This window comes from Protopterus annectens, chromosome 2.part2 (genome assembly GCF_019279795.1).
Source record: "Protopterus annectens isolate FY-2018-M chromosome 2.part2, PAN1.0, whole genome shotgun sequence".
Classification (NCBI taxonomy): domain Eukaryota; kingdom Metazoa; phylum Chordata; order Ceratodontiformes; family Protopteridae; genus Protopterus; species Protopterus annectens.
Window position 1 is genome coordinate 643676965 of NC_056730.1, and position 24150 is coordinate 643701114.

At 38.1% G+C, this 24150-nt stretch overlaps 1 long non-coding RNA gene across 1 annotated transcript in view; it reads right to left on the reverse strand.

The window, feature by feature from the left end:
* Positions 1–527: 527 nt before the first annotated feature.
* Positions 528–24150, reverse strand: part of LOC122796042 — a 133810-nt gene continuing 110187 nt past the window's right edge. The window contains exon 3 of the long non-coding RNA XR_006363903.1: positions 528–612. This is a non-coding gene — a long non-coding RNA (uncharacterized LOC122796042). The remainder of the gene's footprint in view (positions 613–24150) is intronic.

Here is a 24150-nt window from a genome sequence, read left to right on the forward strand (position 1 = left end):
CTGGCAACACTGTGCATCTTTTTCTGCACAAGGGTTCGATACATGCTAAGCACAGTACAGATAATATGAACTAGAAAAAAAATGTATTTGTAAAATAAAAATAGTTCAAAATCTGAGGCAGTAAGTAACAGATACCAGAATAACTGATGTTCTATTTGCATCACTTATTGTATTACAAATCATTGCTATTTACAGTCAAAGTATTTGCATGTAGAGTGCCTATGGAGAGATGATATGAAAGCCCACAACTGAGTGTCTGCATCAGAAAATGTCAGCAGTCTTGAGCATCGCTGCCTGCCTGTGTCCTGTCAGATGATCAGCTGGTACTGTGATTTTGTGCCCTGTAACTGGTGATACAATGGTGTGTCTGCTCTGCATTATTATTTCCACATTTGCAAAAATGTATTAAATGAGTCAGTCTACACAAAACGTAAATAGCATAACATTGGTTATTTCAATATGCTAGCTAACAAGAATGATTTCTGATAATTACAGAACTTTTTAGCAGCCATATAAAATGTCCTTACCCAATGATTTGTGGAAGGCCCAGCTGTTTCGGCCAGGATATGCCCATCTTCAGAAATTAAAACTGCTTTAGAATGAGTACCTCCTCTGTAAAGTAGGAATAAAGACAACTGTAAATGCTTTGACCATTTTAATCTGTCCAGAATAGTCCACTCAAGACAATCATTCCTCTGCATTTGGTCCCATACCTGTACTCTCCTGAAAGTATATACTGTTTAATTTTAATCATAGTACTGCTATACTATTATATTGTTATATATATTATACTATACTGTCATATTACAGAGATTTATGATTCCTGGAAGTATACTCCACAGGTCTCACCTGAACACTGCCTCTAACTCAGTCTTCAAAATTCAGTAAAAAAATTTGAATCTGCACAACTGTGGAATACAAGCAACTACACTTGTCATAAGCAACTAACCTGCAAAGCTTATTGTGCACAGAAAGTTTACAACTTAATTCAAGCATTTCAAGGAAGCTGTCTAAAGCAGGCTAGCTCTGTGAAAATTCTGACAACCCAAAGTTAAAAGATATATTTTCTGTTGGTTTTTACAAGCCCAAAATATGAAACAAACATAAATAAATAAAAATAAAATAAAACATGTTTCTGTAACGGTCTACAATTATGACAGCATATGTAATGGGTTTGACAGGAATGAACTCATAACAAAAATAACCCTTAAAGAGAAAATTATGCCTAACATTTTAGAACAATTATTTAAGCAGTGCTGATTTATCATTGCTAATGATCTGCATAATCTGCATTTAGTTAAGTCATATCAAAGCACCACTCTTTAAATAGTAGTAAATCATACTGTTATGGTTATAAAAACATAAATAAATCACCACAGTGTTGATAAATTGTCTTCCTTATCTTGAGCATGTTGCCAGGTTAGGTAAATTACACTACAAATATTTGTACAGCATAGCATTCGCAGGAAGGTTTCTCAGAAAAACCTTGCTATATTACTAGGGTTCCTCTTAACTGTGAAAAAAATCACAGAACCGTTTTACATTTTAGCATTGCTACAATAGCTAAAATGTAAATTGAATAAGGAACACTCTGCAGATCACCGACCATATTTATTTATTACATTTGTTTACCGGGTAATGTCCGTCTGGGCCAGAAGGCCATTTTCAGCACGGACCCGGAGAGAAAAGCTCCAGACATACAGTAGAGAAACTAAAATATACTAACAATATTGACAAAATTAATGTTTGAGATTTGATGGTGTAAATTAAAAGGCAACATTAATTAATGGTAAAGACAAAAACTACAGTTTCAAGAAACAGTGTGTATGAATATACAGTAATTAAAAGGAAACGCATTATAAACAAACAGTGGCAGCAATGGTTAGGTTATAAGAGCAGTATAATTGCCTAATCTTGACAAAGCTGCTTTTATCCCTTTCCCAGTGGGATCTTCCATAACAACAGCCTGTACCACTGAAATGTAAACCACTGTTGCCCAGACCACTCACAGACTTACTGTGGATGAACCGCTGATAAAGACATGCAACTGTGTTGCTTTGTCTCATGGCTCCTTACGTCCATTAATGACCACATGCGGATCTTCCAAAAATTTCACATTTTTCAATTTTACTGTGACTCTACAGCATAGAAACAACCTTCTGTTAATTTTTACCTGATTTTATGAGAAAAAAGAGAGGATTATACAATATTCTATTTTAACTTGTCCCAATGTGCTCAAAATGTGGAAGTAGGACTGTTCACTTCCACTACATTAACTTGGTTAAGAGTCTTGTTTATTTTCTCCTCACGTTCAACACCCAAGAGGAACAATAAACCCAAGCACAGAACAAAAGTTTCACTGTCCTTACTAGTAAATGCGCATACACGTAGGCAAATAAAACAGCAAAGGTCTTACATCTAGCTATCTGTACAAGCACAGCAAGCTTCCTCAGGACAGGTAAGCCCCAAATCACATACCCTCTGAATTTTACTATGTCTCTTAGCAGCTAAAACAAAACTGGTGTAATATACATTACACATGTTGCTCAGAACGTATCCAAAGGAACTGCCTTTTAAGCTGTGTGGCACCATCCCGGTCTATACAGTTTACACACATTCTTCTTTTCTCAAGTAAGCCAGATAAGGACACGCCTGCTACATATGTGCAAAACTTGCATTTAGAGAGAGTGGAATACATAAACATCTAGGACTTGGGAATGGTACCTAGAGAACTGATTTTCTAATGAAGTCCACAGCAGCTGTACCCGTTTTCTATGAAAAGTTTTTTGTTTGTTTTTGTTTCTGTCTCTGCAGAAAATATGCAGCAATCCAAATCATACCCACGGTATGTGACCCTGGAAGAAAGTACTGTAGAAGAAACTTGCAGCAAAAAAATAAATTACATCCAGAGTAGGCAATGTATTGTGATAGCTGACATCACAATTTTTAATTTTATGGAAGTATGAAAACAAAATAAATACTGTGTTTGCATATGAGGGATAGCATTCAACATCCTGTAATCAAATAATACCCACTCTGAAAGTTCTGCATTTCAAGGAAAGGGGAATTTCTCCGGCAGTGATCTAGTGCAGATACTTTTTTTCACACTAAGATGATGTCATTAAAGCATCCTGCAGAACTCCGTGCAACTGTTGAACACTCAGAATAAGTTATCATGATAAACTCCGCACTCAAGAAACAGGGGAATGTCTACTGCATTGACCTTTGTACAAAATATGCATTTTTATACTCAAAGGCAATAGGAATTCACAATGTACACATTAATTTGCAGGAGGTGGGCATGAGTTACCCAAGCTGACCTTTTTCAGCAATCAGATGTAACAACAAGTATTGCTTGCAGTCTCATGCAGTGGCCAATAGGTACGCCTCATGCCACACACCATTGTTATTTAGAGCTCAGGAAGTGGTAAACAGAGTTATTATATCAAATGTTCTTGGAAAATGAACAAGAATCATGAATACTTAAACTAAGCACACAGAAATACATTAAAATGGTATATTGCTGCCAAAACCTTGCTGTGTACCTCCAACTAAAAGACTAAGGATTAAGGAACATTATCAACTATTGGTTGCCATTCTACAAAAATACAACAAACCATAAAAAACTCAAAAAGTGTAAGTGATACAGAAATAACTATAGACTACCAGACCCAAAATACTGAAGTAACAGGGGGATGGAGGAAGAGAGCTCGTCCTACAGCACTGATTCTATTACATGAACATCTACAGTTATGGTATTGTTATACCAGTGTGTTATATTCATTATAAGGAACACTGCAGAAGTAAGTCATAATAAGAGTGACAGCATACTACAGTGTGCTCTCAGCTCCATGGCATAAGTGGACAAGCCACAGCAAATGCCTAACATCCACAAGAAATCCTGCTCTACCTCTAAACTGGTTGCAGAGCTGGTAATATTCAGAAAAATTAAGTATGGCGGCAGAACTAGTGGTTTCAAGAACACTTGAGACAGATTTTTAAATGAGGTTGTAGTGACGGCTGCTGATCTGACTGAGTCAGCCCTAACCTCTCAAGTCAAGATGTTACCATTTTTATAAAGTAAATGAATTTAAATAATGTTATAGTGGTAGCTACAAACCAGGCTAATGAACTTCCTCAGCCAAATTTTGCTATTAATTTTACAAAACTAAATACTTGGAAATAAAAGAAGTTAGCCATCCTCAAAAAAAAAACTTTTGAAGGATTGGGTTACACTATAAATGAAATAAACAGCTGAACAAACTGCTTTATGGAATTTATTTCTTAATTTCTGTATAGTAACTATTTTTGTGTGTATAAATGCACTGCATGCATAATTCTCTTAAACATTTTCTCCCGTTTAGAAAAGGATATATGGAAATGGACAGATTCATAAAAAAATAAAATAAAAGACCACTTTAGATACAACTGAAGGATTTCTTCTTAAGGAACCATGTCCTTATGAGGAAACTTGTGTATGGTTTCTTTATATATTAAAACATACAGTTCAGAAATCCCTCTGGATAGGGTAAAAATGAAAGAAAAATAAATTTTGTTAAAGATATCCACATCTGCTGAAATAGCCATCTCAAAAGGAGGTGGACTTAGTAGGCAGAGTTAGCTTTTTAAGTCATAGTCACAACTGGGGATACACAATGTCTTTGGGGGGGGGGGGTGCTCAAATACTGGGTGACATTTAAAAACTATTTCATACGATTTGAGAAGTTACAGGTGGCTAATACAGGCACAGAAAACAGATAAGGAAAGCCGTTCTACCATACCAGAAGAGCAGGTCAAGACTGTATTATATAATGCAGTTAGCCAACTTCTTGGTGGGTTCTATTCCCACACCAGGTGCTTTGATTTATTGTTACAGTACTGACACTGCAGTGCAGCGTAAGGGGGTGCTGTGCTCCTGAGTGTGCTGTCCTTTCAATGAGATGTTAAAATGTGTTTGTGGTAACTTAGGTGGATGAAAAAGATCCCATTGCACTCGCTGAAAACAGTAGGGTTATTTTACTTGTAATACTTGCATATCATACACATTTACATTACATGCAAAGTCACAAAACTGCTATTTAAACCATCATTCCTTCAACTTCTTTGTTGTTATCATCAGCCTCTGTTGTCTTATTAAACACTCACTCCTAGCATTGTGCATTCCATAAAACTGTAAATCATACTTTTCCCCAGCATATCCTTCTTAATAGCCCCATGGTATCATGTATTCTGCTTCCCTAACAAAACATCTTTTTAGTTCCTAATTCTTTCACATACCAAAGAATGCATGTTCTGATTCCCTCCTGACATATGTGACATAACTTTTTAAAACATAGCTACTTTCACTGGTAATTTATTTAGCAAAAATCTCCACAAAAATCTTTCAACTTGCATTATAATTCTAAACACTTTATCTCTTTAATGTCATATTTTATATATATCTGTAAATGATCCCAATAACAAAAATATTCTATCATGATGGAGTCCTAGTATTGCCTTTTTGTCTTTATCAATAACATTCAAATTCATCTTCTAACCTTTTCTTTGATAGTGATCTCATTATTTTAGTGTTTTCATTCTTTTAAAAACACACATTTTTCGAAAAGTCACTATATTTAATCTACATTATCTGCAACATTATAGTTTGTCTGCCTAGTACTTACCTATAAATCTATGAAAAAAGAATCAATTAGTTTGCAGACCATTACAACCAAAGCCAAAAACATCCTTTTTCTGATACTGGACATTGTGCTACTACTGCTTTATCAGGAGAGTTGCAAAGTATATGTGACAAATTAGAAAGACCGACATTAAAAGAGACTAATGTTTATTGAAACATATTAGGTTTGAGGAGATATTTGAAGCATGATACATTTCAGAGATTTACGTGATTTAAAAGTCCTAGCACTTCTTTTCACCTTTCTCATGATAATAAAATGCAGTTTCAGTCTCACTAGGTGGCTGCCATGCATCACTGCTCTATAGAATGGATATATATCTTGATTGAGAGAGAGATATGTTAAAACAATGGAAACGTAGAGATGAAGCTCAGGCGTTAAATAACGAGTTATCGAAACATCTCAATGCTACTTGTTTAAACACAAGCATAACAAACATTAATAATAAGCTTGTAGATTTAGAAGCAGATATAGTGGAGAAAAAGAAAAACTACAGCAAGATAATACGTGACTACAAATTAGTCAAAGCTTTCCATCTAAGAACCAATAACAGAGTGGACTACATTCGCACACAGGGAAGACTTACAGTCATCATGAACAACATGGAGTTTTGTTTGCTTCCTCAGAGGGAGTAGAATTTACATCAGAGTGGGATTGTGATGTTTATTTTTCTCCTTTACCAGCTGTGAGAGATGTGGAGAATATAAATCACTTTCGTGACAGGGAACAGAGAGACAAACAACTGCACAGTATAAGAGAGAGAGAGACAGACATGGACAGGGTACGACCTCAGAAAGACAGCAACAACATTTTTGTAAATGGAGAAGATGGCAATGATATTTTTCATAAAGGACATTCCTTGAACTCTTTGGTAATTAATTTATCTAGTCTTACATTAATGAATTAATGTGCATCTACTTTAAACTTGGGTCTGAAGTTAATTCCTACAGTTTTACTTCGCTCACGTTTTGAGAGGTGAGATTTTTAAATTGGTACGTAAGCTGCATCTTGTGTATTATTTTAGACAAGCTGAGACTATTTGAAAGTACCTAACAGTAAAGATGAATTTAATGATTCTAGCAGCACAGGAGTATAGTTTTTAGTGTTGCGCTTCAGAGGTAGACGAAAAGAATGCTTACTGTTTGTTGAATACCTAGTGGGTTAAAAGTAAAATTTGTTTTATTCCACTATTTATTAATGAAAATGTGAAACATTTGTCCGCTATGTTTAATTTTGTGGTTGAGGAAGTGTTTAATGATTTTATGGTTAATAAAGGTCATGTTTGTTATAATACAACTAAGGCTGAATGGGTTGCATTGAAGGATTTAAGTAAACAATAGAAATTTGATTATTAAACTGGCAGAAATGGGTAATGACATTATTATGTATTATGACCAATATTTACGTATGTGTTACATACATTTCGAAGATAAAATCACTTATGTAAAAACTGATCAAAATGCATACGAGCTAGCAGTTAAACAGTATTTAGAAATATCTGATAGAGTGTAGGCTTGCTTATTTTTAGTAAAAATTATATTGTTATTGTTAAGAAATTGTGTACAAAAATACAGCTTACCAACTTTTACTTGTTTACCAAAGCTACATAAAAATTTAATAGACCCACCAGAACAGCCGATTATAGGAGCATCTAAAGGTTTTTTTTATGTAATATAGGTTTGTTTTTACATGATTATCTATGTCCACTTGTTATTAAATTACCTTCATATATTAAAGATTTTTGACAAAGTTAAATAGTGTCACTTGCCCAGTCAGGGTAAAACAGACGAACAGTTGTGGGTTTGGTTCAAGCAGCTTGATTACACACAAACACATCAGGAATGAGGCTTTATAACTTAAACTTAAATAAACAGACTGACTACCATACTCATACTTGTTAACACTCTGGCTGCTGTCTCAAAATGGCACTGCTGCCTGCACTTGCTCACATCTGGAAATGGTTAAAGGTACAACACACGCTCTGTTCTACATCCTCCCTCTTTCAGAAACAGATCATACATTAAATGACCGTATTCAATGACATGCAATTATAACAAAATGATCTCTTGACATGCAATCACATACAAAATCAGACACACATAAAACAATCATATCCAGGTTGTTGTGTATTTTACACTAGGTCTAGAAATATGACCTGATCGTGTAACATAAAAGTCAGAATTGTATCTAGCAACGGTGATGGTCTTCAAGGAGTGTTCAACTTTGGGGACAACTGGGACATCATCAGGAATGGGAATAGATGCTGACACATGTTCTTCGGTATGAACATTGTCAGGGTTGCTCTGAGATCTACAGTGTGCATCACAGTTAAGATGCTGCAATATCGTTTCTGATACAGGAAGAAGATGCCTGCGGTTTCTTCGGTATTCTGTACCCTCAGATTTCACTAAGTAGGATCTCAGCTCAGCACAAATACCTCTCACCTGACCAATTCGATCAAAGCCATTCGCCGTTTGCATCCTCACTCTCCTTTTAACGGATGAAAAAATCTGCTTGTTTTATCATAGCTGGACTTCTGAAAAGAACGCTTTTTAGAAAATTGGGCTTTGATTGCTCTGGTGTTTTTAGCATTAGGCACCAACAAACTAGAACTGATAGACAAGGATGTTCTGGTTTGCCTAGATAGAAGTCTCTGTGCAGGGGAGCCACGCAGGTTGTAATGGGGTATATTTCTGAGATTAAGTACATTCTAGAAGATATCAGTATTGTCATACTTTGGACTGTCTAGCAATTGCTTTGCACACTGTACTGCATGTTCAGGCCATTTGACTGTGGGTATTCCAGACTACTAGTAACATAGATAGGCACACTCTTTTGCAAATTTCTGAAACAATTGACTGGTAAACTGGGTACCACTGTCAGAAATAATGCTGTGGACTACCATGGACTGAGAAGTGACATTTCATCTTAGTAATAACAGTAGTGGACGTCAGGTTGGGTAGCAAATCGATCTCAAACCAGTTTGAATAAGATTCTACCAACACTAAGTAATGCTGATTGTTGCACTCAAATAGGTCACTGATTACTGTTGACCAAGGTAGTTCAGGAATCTGGCTTAGATAAAGTGGCTCATTTTGCAAATGTGGCTTAGTACTATTGCATACTGAACAATATGAAAGCACACTGTCAATATCTTTCGACAGAGAAGGTCAAAATACTAGTCCTCTCACCCTTGTTTTGGTAAAATTGGAACTTGGGTGGCTACAATGCAAAATCTGAATGTATTCATGTTGTAAGGAAATAAGGAACAATAACTTTTGGACCTTTGAAAATTATATCATCTTCCATGAGCATCTCATCTCTGTACGGAAAATAAGGTTGCACTTCTGGCGGTACACAGGATTGCTTTGATGGCCATCCAACATTGATGAAGTGGTTGAGCTTTTGCAAAACTGGATCAGTCTTTGTATGATCTCTCAGCTCAAGTCTCATGGTTGAAAAATCATGCACTGCCATGACATTAAAGTCAAAATTCTCTGCATCAAGCTATTCTGTGGTATTTCTGGGCAATCTGGATAAGGTATCAGCCAGATAAAGTTGTTTACCTTTTATATATACAATTTTGAAATTGTACTTTTGTAATCTAAGCATCATTCTTTGTAGTCTTGCTGGAGCCGAATGCATAGGCTTCTTTAAAATTGTGACTACAGGCTGATGATCAGTTTCGATTTGGATAGCTCGGCCATAAATATAATCATGGAACTTTGAACATGTGAACAAAATTGCCAAAAGTGCCTTCTCAATCTCAGCATACTGCATCTCAGTTTAGGTAGGAGTTCTAGATGCATAGGCAACAGGTCTGCCCTCTTGAAAAATAACTACACCAAGACCAAACTTTGAAGCATCACAGGAAAGAACTACTGGTTTGTGGACATCATAGTATCTTAATGTAGGAGGGGTGGTAATTTGCTGATTGAGGTTATCAAATGCTCTCTGGTGTTGCTCCAACCATGACCGGGCAACATTTATGTGGGTCAGTTCTCTTAAAGACGCTAATAACCCACTAAGGTCAGGAATAAATTTGCCCAAATAGTTAAGCATATCCAGAAAACGCTGTAAGGCTTGGACATTGTCTGGAGCTGGCATCTCAAGAATAGCAGCAAATTTAAAAGGGTCTGGTCATAAGTCTGTACTGGTAAATAAATGACCTACATAAGTAATGTCTGGTAGACTGAATTTATATTTCAGAGGACTGATCTTTAAATTCACTTCACACGGTCTGTCCAGCATTTTCCTGAGGTTTCTGTCATGCTCTTCTTCACCATTGTCTCCAATCAGTAAATCATCCACTATTACAGCACACAGATAGCCCAAAAAAGTTGCTCCACTACATGCTGAAAGACTTCACTGGCAGAAGTTATTCCAAAAGGCATTCTGAGGAATCTGTATCAACCAAATGGGGTACTGAATGTAGTCCGTAGTGAAGATTTGCAATCAAGCATTACTTGCCAAAATTAACTCTTTGCATCCACGACAGAAAAAAACACTGGCATTTGGCATGATGGTGGCAATCTCCTCGACTGTATGCATAGGAGGATGAGATCTCTTTAATGCCTTATTCAAGTCTCTTGGGTCAATGCATATTCTGATTTCATCTAAATTCTTCTTATGAGCAGCTACTATGGAAGACACCCAACTCAGTTGGTTCAGAGATTGGACAAATCACACTTTGGTGCACCATCTTCTCTAACTGGATCTTGACTTTGTCCTGCATAGCTATTGGAACTCTCCTTGCTGGTCTGACCACTGGACTGACCTCTAGGTCTATTTTCATGAAGGTAACAACTGAAGTTTGCCTAGCTTGTCATCGAAAACATCATCAGCATATTCTGAGAAAATAGCATCAGTGATGTTGGAACTGGGACATGTGGTTACATGATGGACTTCTTTGGTAAAAGAAAGCAGTTTCATTCTTAAACTGTCTCTGAGACCTAATGATGACTGCATGTCTCTGAGACCTAATGATGACTGCATAGGTCTTCTGACTACATAAAATTGCAAGCCACAACTGTTCCCAGCTGAATAGCATGAAAGCACTACTGAGCCATCAGTTTGAATCTCTTCCACCTCCATAAACAACAAGCTTTGCACAATTAGCCAAATTAAGTTCACCAGCTCTCACTCTAGCAAATGTTTCTATTGACATAACATTACACTTTAAACCAGTGTCTACTTTGAGCTCTGTGGGTTTACCATTGACCAGGACAGTACAAAATACTTTGTTTTTTGCCAGCAAATCTGCATTAACCTTATCAACGACCACTGATACACCATCTACATAGAAAGTAAGGTTGCAGCTTTCTACATGATCAACTTGCTTCTTTTGAGTGACCTTTCTTAATAACCGAATAAGGCTTGCTTGATTTACAAAACTTTTGAAAGTGGTTCCATTTTTTTTTTTACACTCGTGGCATTGCTGACCAAATGCTAAGCACTTCTATCTTTTAGACTCATGATTAGCACCACAATTGCAACAGTTAACAATAAGACTTTACTTAGGTTTTGCTGACTCACCCTTACACTGCATTGAGCATGTCCGTTTTACTAAGATCATCTTGGAACTTGCTAGAAAGTTACAGGATCTCCCTGGGAATCCCACAGGAGTTGCAGCTGCCATGTGCTTAGGCCTTTTTCTGCCTGCCACATGCTGTCTACGCTTGCTCTAGAGGAGGTTGAAACTATGCTCATCACTTTCAAGCATACTTGTGTGCCTTTCTGTGAGCTCATGGATTTGACAAATCTCTATAGTTTTGCTCAACGTTAAATCACTGTCATGAAGCAAAATCTTTCTCACTGCAGCATTACCACCACACACAAGCCTGTCCTTTATTAACTCATCTTTCAAATCACCAAATCTGCATGTTTAGCCTTACTTCTCAAGTCAGTGATATAAGCTGCAAAAGTATCAACTGGCCTGTGGCCTCTTGTATAAAATAGGTACCCCTCCAATGTAACATTTGTCTGGGGGTTGCACATTTCTCTAAATTTACGTTTCAAGCACCACGGGTCCTCTCTTGATTCAGCTGGTACAACAATATAGTGGTTTTCCCCCTCTCCTGCATATACTGCTGGTGCATACACAAATGAATGCTCCCTTTCAATGGCTTCTGTATGTGCATCTTTGTCAGAAAAAGCTGCTTGCATGAAAAGATCATATTCCTTGCTCAAATACTCTCCAATTCTCTGCAATATTATGATTAAACACAAGTGGACTGGGTCTGCAAAATGCCTCTGCAATATCAACATGCAGTAGTGAAGGTGCTTGGAAGTATGTACGAACACACACACACACACACATAAACATGTCAGAACTTGTAATTATGCCAAATAGCCCAACAGACTCTTTGAAATAACTGCACTTTGCCAAATAAGTCTCCGTAGCACAAGAACACTTTAAAATCACTGTGCTTTGAGAAACCACTCCTTATCAGTTTAAGAAATACTTTGAAATTACTGTACTTTGTGAACAAAATGTACACAGCTGAAGAAACTGAGTAAGAAACACTTTAAAATGAACACAAACGCAATTTGCAAATAAACTGTATACAGCACAACACCCTTTCAACATGCCTGTACTTTGTGAAATAACTCTGTACAGTGTAAGAAACACTTTGAAATGGTGGCACTCTGCAAATAATTGTACACAGCACAAGAAACTTTTTCGTAATGGCTGTACTTTGCAAAATAACTGTACTTTGCACACAGCAAACTTTGAAATAATTGTACTGTAATAAAAGACAGTCTGCAAACACTTTGCACACTCTGAGATACTTCGAACAACTCTAGTTATGCTTTGAATGGCTTTGGTCAATGCAAAATAGTAGTTTATGCCCAAAACACAGTTTACTAAAAAACATGCAGTCACCTTGCTTTTAAGCTTATTTTGCCCTTTTATCGTACTCGTCATGCCCATGTAACGTCATATCATTCTCATTATACTTTTCGTGTGGTCGTTTTTATTTTAAACATGCTTGCTATACAAACTGGAGGTAATTCTGAGCCCCATATGAATATTTCTGCTAGTTTTATCAAATATCAGGGTTTCAAACATTTCATTAATTAATAATGCATTATGTGCCTTTTGTTTGATTAATAATGTGTTTTGTGCCTTACAAATGCTCCGTTTCATTTTCTTTACAAAATAAATCGTTTGTGCAAGTTTTGGTTACCTTAAGTTAGTTTCTGGCCTTTTTGATCATTTGAGCTCTGTATCACTCAACCTACTCAATCTACCTTTACCTTCAACTCCGCACCTCATGGCTTAAAGAAGTTGCACTCTCAATCCCAGTTCTGACACCATGTCGCTCTTCTGGCCGGGATTGCGAATTCAGTTCAAGCAGCTTTATTACACACAAACACATCAAGAATGAGGCTTTACAAGTTTATTTAAGTTACAATCAGACTGACTACCACACTTATACATGTTAACACTCTGGCTGTTGTCCCAAAATGGCACTGCTGCCTGCACGTGCTCACTATTTATATGCACGTGCCTACATCTGGAAATGCTTCTTAAAGGTACAACAAACGCTCTGTTCTACAAATAGGTTAAGTTGGACTGAAGAAATATATTGGTTAACTTTGGATGCTAAAAGTTTATATACTAATATTAAACATACATGGTACAGAAGCTTTAAATTATTTTTAGGTGATAGTCCTGTTTCGAATTATGTTACTGATTTAGCATACTTTTGGCTTACTAATTTTTTTACTTTTAATAATTAAATATATCAACAAATTTAAGATATTGCCATGGGTGTTCCTTTTGCACCTATGTATGCAAAATTAGTTATGGACTTATTTGAAACAGAATATTAATATGGACACAATTTTATGCATAACTATATTATTAATTATTTTAGATATATAGGATTTAATATTTATTTGTAAGGGTGGTAATAAGGATGTAAATATTTCTGTTAATTACAGAGTAATATATTTGGTTTTAGGTTTGATGGCCTACAAATAGGCCAACAAGTTTCCTTTTTGGACATTCAATTCTAAGGCATGAATAGAAATTAAAACTAGTATCTATAGAAACTCTAATAAAGCTCGGAGATATTTACATGGAAGTAGTAGTCAAGCCCCATATTTAATTTCTTTGTTACCTTATGGTGAGTGGTTGCATCTTCATAGACTTTGTAATAAAGACTCAACTTTCTTAATGAAGCTGAAAGAATTATGGATGTGCTTATTAAGAGAGGTTATAGGTTCATAGGTAGGTACTAGGCTATCTGCCTGAGGGCATTTATAAGCCTAGCCAGAGTTTGTCGGCTTTCGCTGCCCCATTGATTAATTCATTGGCTCTGCTTGACAGAGGATCAGTTAAGTGATCCCAGGGGTGTATTTTCTGTTACCCATCCACTCGTCAAGGTTTCTCTTGAAGAGTGTTAGTGAGGGGCTCTGCCTAATGTAGTTTGGAATTTTGTTTCAAAGCATGGGGAGTCTCTGACAGGAATCTATCCCTCCAGCATGTTCTATTTATTGTTGTGGCGAGGTTTAGCTCACTAGAGCGCGTGGCTCACAGTGACTTAGATTTCTTTAGGTGGAGCAAGTCCATCAATTCTGAGTTGGACATGGCTTTGTAAGTCAGGCAGAGATCACCTCTGAGTAAGTGATATGCCACTGAGTACAGCCGGAGTTCTTTCAGTCGGGCTGCATAGGACATACGTTTGAGGCCAGTTAATCCTCTTGGTGAGGTATTTTTGTGGTCTTTCCAGCTGTTGGAAGTGTCTTATGAGGTACATCACATATGGGGCATTGTACTCTATGATGGGTCTAATGAATGACGAGTAGAGGGGCACTGTAACCTCTTTATTTTTAGATGTGAACCCTTTAGTAATTAGATGGGCCACATAGAAGGATTTCCTAACTACTTTGGCAATATGATTGTCAAAGAAGAGATTACTATCTACCTGGGTCCCCAGATCTCTTATTACCTCTTCTGTATTAAGGAGGCTGCCACCTATGTGGTAATTCGTGGATGTTTTGTTTTTCCCAAACGGGATGACTATGCATTTTTTGGCATTTAGCTTGAGGCCATGACTTTGACACCAGCTATTTGTCTCAGTAAGGTCCTTTTGGAGGATGTCCGTGTCAGCCGGAGAGTCAATTATGGCTCCCAGTTTGCAGTCATCGGCAAACTTGGTTAGTCATAGTCCTCCTGTGTCTGCCTGTACCTTCTGAGAAGTATATGCCGAACAGTAGGGGTCCCAGGGCCAAGCCTTGTGGGACACCACTTGCGACTGGTTTAGAGTCAGACCTGGAGCCCACTATTCTTACCGTGTGAGTTCTGTCTGTAAACGAGTTGGCAACCCAGGGGTTGGCGTAGGGGTTTATGTTCAGTCTGGTGTGTTTTTCTGTAATACCAGAGTGGAGAATGATGTTGAAAGCCTTGGCGAGGTCAAGGTAGGCTGTGTGAGCCACCTTTCCCTAGTCTATGGCCTTGGTGACTGTCTCGAAGAAGTCAACCAGGTTCAGTAGGCATGATTTGCCCTTAAAGCTGAACCAGGTCGGGTCAAGTGTTTGGAGGTTCCCAATGTCTTTGTTAAGGAGTTCCATGATGATAACACTCCATAGCCTTGCAGACTAGGCTTGTCAGGCTTATGGGGCGATCGTTACCAGGGTCAGCTATGGCCCCTCCTTTGTGGAGAGGAATAACCGTTGTTGTGCGCCATTCTATGGGCATGTAGCCTGTGGAGAGGCTGAGGTTGAACAGCGTGTTTAGGTGGGGGGTTAGTTTGTTCTGCAGTTCGTGCAAGACACAGCCTGGGACACCATCTGGTCCCACTGACGCTGTGTTTTTGGCTTTTGAAAGGGCTGTTTTCACCTGTGCATCTGTGATTTTGGGACACTATACTTTTCCGGTATTGTTGTGGGTCCTTTTGGAGGTGAGAGGGGGGTGAAGTTTGCACTGAATCTATCTGCCAGGATGTTGGCAATATCAGTAGATTTAGTATATTTTGTGCTATTTTACACTATTTCATTGCATATCTGTGAGTTGCCACTTAGATTCTTAACACAGCTAAAGAAGGCTTTGTGGTTATCTTTTGAATCCCTGGCTATTTTTCTTTTGAAGTTAGCCTTGGATGATTTCATGAGGGACCTTAGTTTCTTACTGATACTGATCAGGGATCTTTCCTTCTTGGGATTTGCTTATTTTCTGAACTAGTTTCCTCATTCTATTGTATAGCCTGTTTATGGCAGGGGTCCACCAAACTGGTTTCCTTCTCTTAGAGGAGTGATTCTTGGTTTTGCTAGGGATGGCACGATCCATGCATCCTTGTAGGTGTTCATAGAGTGCATTTGTAAAGGTTTCTGCATCTTGGGCAGCGTTATCGTTTAGCGTGGAAGCTGTGAAACTTACCACCTCTGTCTTAAGTAAGGTGAAGTCTGCTTTAGAAAAGTTTTTTACTGTGGTTTCCTTAGTTGGGGGTGGTGGTGGAGTGTGGACATCCAGAGTGATTAGTTTATGGTCTGATCTAACCAGTGACAGGTTGACCTCCGATGTGGAACACCTGTCGCCCATGTTGGTGATGACCAGGTCCAATATATTTTCACCTCTGGTAGGGGAGTTTACCAGCTGATCCAGGGTGTTTGAGTTGATGAATTCCAGGTAGCGCTGGGCCTGGGAGTTTGTAGTCGAGTAGTTTTCCCAGTGAATGGTAGGGTAATTGAAATCGCCCAATATCAGGGTGTTCGGTAAGACCTTCATGTTTTCCAGTGTCTCCAGAAAGGTGGAGTGGTGGTCCTGGGTCATGGAGGGTGATCTGTAGCAGGCCACAATTTGCATTGCAGATTTGCCCGATGTTAGTTGCACATGGATGATCTCAGAGGTATCATGCTGCGCCACTAACCTGGAGGTGTAGGTATCCCGGATACTCCCCCTCCTTTTGTGTTTTGGTCCGTGTTCTGTGGCCAAAACGTGTGGTATGAATTGTAGCCCGGTAGTGCTGGGGTGCTCTCTGGAGCCTTGAACCAGGTTTCAGTTACTGCACAGATGTCGGCATTCTCCATACAGAGGAGTGCTTCGAGTGCATGCATTTTGAGATTTAAACTCCAAGCGTTGAGTAGCATAACCCTCAGTTTTTTGTTAATTGTGCTGTTTACGTAGGTGGGTTTGACTTTTGAGCCTTGCCTAAAAAAGGCACTATGGGGGCAGCAAGAGCCTTGGCCAGTATTCGAAAGCCTAGCGGTGACAGGTGCAAGCAGTCGCTTGTGAAGCAACGAGGCTTGTCGAGCATGTCATCTCAGGCTGACAGACACTGGATCCCCTTTGAATGACACCAGAAGCTTAGCCAATTGTTGAAATTGATCATTTTTTCTTTATACTGAGGTATCATTCTTGGTGAGGGCAGGATGCTACTCAGGGTCAGGGTCATACCAGCCTGGGCTACATGATCAGAGAGCTCTTCCATGTCTCTTTTCATGTAGTCCAGGGAGGTACGTCTCAGGTCATTCACACCAACATGAACAATGAGTCATATTTGTACTTGTTCTGAAGTGACCTGAGTGCTTGTGTTATGTGGCGGATTCTGGCTCCTGACAGGCAGCTAACAGTAACCTTCTGCTTGTCCAGCCTAGTGAGTGGGACGTCAGTGTGCCTGACTACAGAATCACCTATTACTAGTGTGTTAGGTATGTTATTTTGCCTTAAGGGCTGGGATTGTGCGGCAAACTGATTTTGTGTTTTATGTGTTATCTGGTTTGTGACTGGAGGAGGTGCAGGTTGTTTGGATGTCTGCTTTGGAGGTCTCTGATGCTTTTTCAGGTTTTTATTTAGAGCCTCCTAGTATGATTTTGTGTATTTATGTATATTTATTGCCAGTGCTACGGCTGGAGGTGTGGTGCAAGTGTTAACCTTCTCTTCTTGACTGTCTGTTTCAGTCTTGTGTGGAGACAGCTTAGCTTCCAGTTTGGCCGTATAATTGCATCTCTCGCATATGTTAGTGTTTTGTGGTAGGAGGAGAGGGTTGTCTGTGTTCATGAGGCAGTTGTAACATTGCTTCAGGATACTCAGATTCACCAGCTGAACTGGAGAGTACACCTGAAATTGCCCTTTGGTCATGCCTGAATAGTAGGGTGAGAGCTGCTTAGTCGCTTGATTGGTGAAGGGTGAATAAAGAGCCTTGCCCTGCTGGGCAATCAGTGTCAGGGTATATTAGTGCTTGTTATTAGGTCTGAGCAAGTGCTGGGCTGTAGGATGCTTGAGTGCTAAAGTTGAGAGTTAGACTAGTTTCAAGTGAAAAACTGAAGAGGAGACTTAGTGAAGCAGGGAATAATTTAACCGTACCTAACCGGCGCTGCCCCATGCGCAAAACCGTGCAAACGCGATTTTTATACTAGGGAAATGAAAGAGATAGAAATTAGCCCAAAATGGCCAATAAACTACTAATGTCTGGGCTGGAACCACTCCTCCATGGACAGATGGGTTGCTCAATGCTCCCCTCTCTCACAGGTGAACAGAGAAACTTCCTTCTATCCAAGTAAGGTATGGGCAAACACAGAAACTAGTATCACAGCCCTGAATTCAGCACTAGCCTGAAAACTGGACTATACTAGCTTAGAAAGGCGGGAAACAAGGAATTTTTTTTTTGTTTGTTTTTTTTTTTTTTTAAAGATAAGGCAAAAACAGTAAGAAAATACACTTAACATAACTACAACCGATCATAAAAGACTATCGCACTTTAGTGTGTAGCCTAAAACAGCTAAATTATTTAAACAAAAAACTACTTTTTAAAAGTGCGGGCAGTCTAAGTACAATATGTGAAAAAAACAAGCTTTTAAATCACAATAAATGCTGGAAAATCTGCATTTAGGCGGAAAACAGTTAAGTACAGCAAGAAAGTACAGAAAACTGATACTTAATCACTCCAAAGTCTCTCTTCTAAGATAGAAGGCTTGTATCAGTTTAAGGCTTTCTAGTGCTACCCAGTAGGTTAGTTACTGGAAAGATGGGAAACAAGTGCAGATGTGGTCTTTTAAACCAGAAAGTTGAAAGAGACGGACAAACTGTCCAAATGGTCAATAAACTACAATTTCTGGGCCAAGAACCTCTCCTCTCATGGTAGACAGGCTTCCTAGTGCTTACCACTCCCACTAAGTTATGATAGTAATGTAGTGAGAGGCTTATAGTAAAGTTACAGAAGGAAAAGAACATGAGCATGTATCTATTCAACCTCATGAAATTGCAATATGACCTATACTAATAAGATGGAAAATAAATCTAAAAAAAGATATTTATTTTGTTACTATTTATAATGTTTTTTCAGATGTAGTGATTAATCTACTTAAATATTATTGGTCTTTTTTGGTAAAAAATAGAGAATTGTGTTATTTAATTAATATTAACTCCTTGATATCTTACAAGAGGAGGGTGTAGTATAGGAGACATATCAGTACATAGTCGTTTTGTTTTTCTAACCTTATATGTAGATTATTTTCTAAATATTTCTATGGTGGGTAGGTTTTTATGTCACAAGTGTTGCAGTTGTACGAATGTATTCCAATCTTTTGACAGGATTAACAATCTTCCCTTTTTTTTACCAAAACCTTTACTTGCAATACTGAGGGCATTATTTGCGCCCTTAGGTGTCCGTGTAACTTATTTTACACTGGAGACAGTAAAAGAGCTTTTAAATGTAGATTGCAAGAACATACAAGAGATATAAAACAAAAAACTGAAAGTATAGTTGCTGCACATTTTAAACAATACCATGATAGTAATGCTCTTTTATTGCAAGGTACTGTTTTAGAGCAGGTGATTATAAAATTTGGGGAAGAAAATTTATTAAAAGATAAACTGTTATACAAGAAACTGTTTACATTTTAAAATATATTTTGATACCCAAGGATTTAAACGTTGAATGTAATTGGAAATGTATGTTATAATGAATGAATTTTTTTTTAATTAATAGTACGCACTTTAAGAGTTAATTAGAAGTTTTTGAATTAAATTTATTTATTGCTTAATTTTTGATTGATTTTTTAAAGTATACAAGATATTCAAATGATGATTTTTTTTACTGTTTTACTCTATGAAGCCTTGGAGACAGAGAGCTAGAAAAGTATTTAATAAAAATCTCTTCTGCATCTATAGCCTTGTTGTTTGTATATTATTTTGTATTTTGTTTTGTGGTTGTTTAAACATTCAAATTCATATTCAAATGTTCTCTTTGATACACAACAATCTCATTATTTTAGTTTTCATTCTCTTAAACACATTTTTTCAAAAGTCACTATATTTAACCTACTGCCTAGTACTTGCCTATAAACACCAACCCAGAAATCTGTATTCCAAAGTTAGCTTTAGCTTTATGGAAGGCAAAAAAGATAGACTGGGAGATAATTTGAGGCTGCCCACCCCAATTATCCAGGGAGACCCTGAAGGTGGCAAAGGTGTTACTCTGACAAGTAGTGAAAGTTTTTTGCAGAACTAAGGAGTACATTATCAAGATAGAGTTGTATCCCAATTTTTTTTATCTGCTAATGAAGGTTTAGTTCCTTTAACTAAGTATTTTGAATACGCAAGGAGCAAGCTGTGTAGCTGGCAAGTTTTGGATGTCAGCACATTCTGGAACCTCTTGATAGTGAGAACTGCAACATCATATCCCACATATCCTAGCTCATGCCAACATTTTGTATGGGTCTGCAGGAGATTTTTTTTTTTTTTTTTTTATATACCATATACTGGCTGTAGGTCATCATCTGCTGCCATCTGGATCATGTTGTATCTAATGAGAGGTTGGTGTGGGTGCTTTGTGTGTGTTCTGAGAATAATTGCTATAACCTCTGCCTCAACCCCAATCATATCTTTGGTTCACCTTGCTAATTCACAGTTTAGGAGAATGACACTACACAAAGTTATGGGGTCAATCCTCGTGGCACTTGTCTTTTAGGGGTTGTGTTTGGTAGAATGGTTAAGATCTTCACCTCAGAGACGCATGGAATGGGGCTTTATTCTGACCACAGGTTACTGGCTGGGCTTAAAATGGCCTATCAAGGCAGTTATTCTTGTATTCTCCTATGAACCTATCAACCTATTAGTTCTGCGAAGGACCAAGAGGTCAAACAGGGTTGACTTTCATGGCGTGGAAGGCTAGGCACAGATATCCTCAGAGCAATATGTAAAGAGGCTGACTACAGAGAAAGAGCCGACAGTCTCCCTTGATAACTAAGATTTTTCAGGCAACTGATCTTTTTATAATTATGAGGTCCTTCAAGTTGTGCGAAATGTTTAGACAAATGCAGGCCAAAAGGTATATCTGATAAGATACGAGTAAAGAGGAATTAAGACTTCTTTGGATCTAGTAGTGATGCTTTTAGAAATTAGATGAGTCAGATAAAAGACTTTCTGAACTACTGTGGAGACATGCTGGTCAAATGATAAGGGATTAACTACAAGATTACCTAAATCCCCTACAACAGTGCCAAATTTGAGGGGTGTGTCTCCTGTATGGTATGTGAAACTGTTTAGTTTACCAAAATAAACTACGCTTTTTTTTTTTTTTTTTACATTTAATTTGTGACCATTATCTTTGCACCATTTGTTAACATGGTTCAACCAATGTTGGAACAACTGTGAGTCAGATGAAGATCGAATAAAAATACCCAGTTTATAGTCATCTGCAAACTTGGTTAACTGTAGGCCAGTGGTGCTACCCTGAGGTTTTGCGAAATAAAAGCCAAATAGGAAAGGGCACAAAACTGAGCCCTGTGGTTCACCACTTGAAGCTTTTTTGCTTTCAAAAGTGGCGACTGTAGCCACTTAGGTCCTGTCAGACAACCAGCTAGCTATCCACTACACAATATACGGATTTATACTCAGATTTACAAGTCTCACAATAATGCTTGCATGGGAATAGTATCAAAGGCCTTGGCCAGGTCTATACATGCTGTATGAACTGCATAACTGCTATCAACTGCCTTTACCTTTACAAAGAAATGAACTAGCTTAAATAGGCATTAATCTCCTTTGACAAAGTTGAACTGATGAGGGTTCAGGTATAAGAGAATTTCAATGCTTTTCAATGTCAGATTAATGAGGTCTGAGATAATGTGCTCCATAACTTTACATACGAAGCTAGTGACAATAACGGGTTTATAGTTAGTTACCAAGGTCTGTGGTTGACCACCCTTGTGTAATGGCATTACAATGGCCATTTTGCAGGCCTCAGGAATGTAACCAGTGGACAGGCTTAAATTAAGGAGGTTAAGTAGGAGTTCAGAAAGGCCATATTTGACACTGATAATCAGGCAACCTGGTATGTCATCAGGGCCCATGGATAAATTATTCTTAGTTTTTGAGTATCCAAAAAGAAACGTAATGACACCAAAGAAACAACTGAATTCATTAAACCCAAACCTCCATTTTTAAATTACAAAATAGGTTCCCTAGTAGAAGACCGAAGATGCATTCTTTCGAATGCGTCTTGGTCGAACTCAAAAGCCTGAAACGGCAAAAATATCGAAGCGGCTTTTAAGAGAATTCTTTCCCTGGGAAAGTATTCACTTGGCAGCTTCATTACTTTGCCGTTTTCAGCACTGTAGTGCGGTCTCGGAGTTGGTATATTTAAGTAGGGGGGTGAAGCCCCCCACAATGTAATGTTTAAAATGATTTATTTATTTATTTATTTATTGGTTGGAACAGCGATTTTTTTCCCTAGGAAAAAAAATCACTGTTCTGACAGTTCGAAATTGCAAGCTTTCGCTTAATCACCATTCGCTTTTTTAAGCATTCGGTGATCTAATATAGACCCACAAAATACTCCTCTCTCTGCTAGATACAGCTTCAAACTCTATATTATTGTAAACACACATTGCAACAATTCAAGAGTAGGGGAACTTCACGGGTGCCCTAGCCAAATTTTTCCTAGTCATTTCAAGTACCACCTCAGGTTTCCCCTGAAAGTAGGGCATAGCCCCAGTGGTCTTAAACTGGTTAACATACATCCTTACATACATACTAATTTATTGAGGTACTGCAAAACCTGAGGAAATAAACTGAACTAAAATGCAATCTGATGCTTTATTTTTAGAGCAATGTGGAAATTTAGCAAGGCCTTTAACTTAAGTACAACTTCTGCAGAAAAAAAAAAACTTTTTTCCACTTGCCAAGAAGTTCAGGTTTAGGATCCCATATTAATGCTGTGTAAAAGTGTAAAATCAAAACACATGGTCATTGGCTTAGAGACATTTGTATTATTAGGTTATAAAATGTGATATAAAGACAAAATGTCAAAGGCTATCCGAAACCAGGGGCTAATGCCAGACTAAATTAAACAGTTAAAATGTAAAATATTTTTCTGTCTCCCTTGCATTATAATCAGAGTGCTGTTCTTATTCCTAAGTATGAGTGGCTTTTGTCTTTAAAAGACATTTCCTGTTGGATATTTAGAAAGTAGGTTGGCTCTCCAGGCTTGCTGTTTCCCCTTGTTAAATGTACCAAAGATAAAAAAGTCAAGGAATTTTCCTTCTGCTACAATGCAATTTCTATAATAGTGAATGATACGCAAGACCTGAGACACCAGGCTAGATTCAAGGAAAGGAAACAGACTTGTCAATACACATCCAAGTTTGTTGTGATAATGACAAAATTTCTTTTGATGACTTCTTTTCTTCTAGTGTCAGAAAAGTGATGTCATAGGATCATAGGAGGTTACTAGGCTAATGGCCCTGGGGCCCTTACAAGCCAAGCAGAGAGTTTATCCCCAGAAAAGAAACCTCAGTCAGCACCTGTCATCCCTGTCAATGAGGGATAAAGGTGGAACCCCTGGGACAAATTTGTTGTTTCCCATCCACTCAAGGTTTTGCTTAAGGATCAGCGAGTTATTCTGTTTGAAATATATCGTACGTCTGTTCCAGAGAAGGGGCAGCCTCTGAGAGACAAACCTGTCCCTCCAGCAGGTTTTGATGATGTCACATATTGGATTTAGGCCTATCAAGCGGGTAATGTGAGTAATACACGATGAGTTAGACTTATGGATATGGAGCTCTTTAGTATGGCATGGTCCGATATTGCCTTGTAGGCAAGACACAGATCACCTCTGGGCAATCTGTATGATACTGAGTAGTGTGATAGTGACTTGAGCCTGTCCACATAAGACCAGTGTTGAAGGCCATGGATTCTCATTGTGAGGTATTTCTGTGGCCTTTCCAGTTGGTGCAGGTGTTTGGAGAAGTACACACCAAATGGGGCATTATACTCAATTATAGGTCTAATGAAGGAGGAGTACAGAGAGGTAATAACCTCCTTTTTTTCTGAATGCAATCCCTTTACTTATGAAATGAACCACCGCCACATGATGGTTGAATGTGAGATTGTTGTCAACCTGAGTACCCAGGTCTCTCACCACAGGTTGTGTGCTTAGGGGGTTGCCGTTGATGTGGTAATCAGTAGGGACAGTGTTTTTGCTGAATGCTATGATAATACATTTTTTGTAGCCGAGAGACC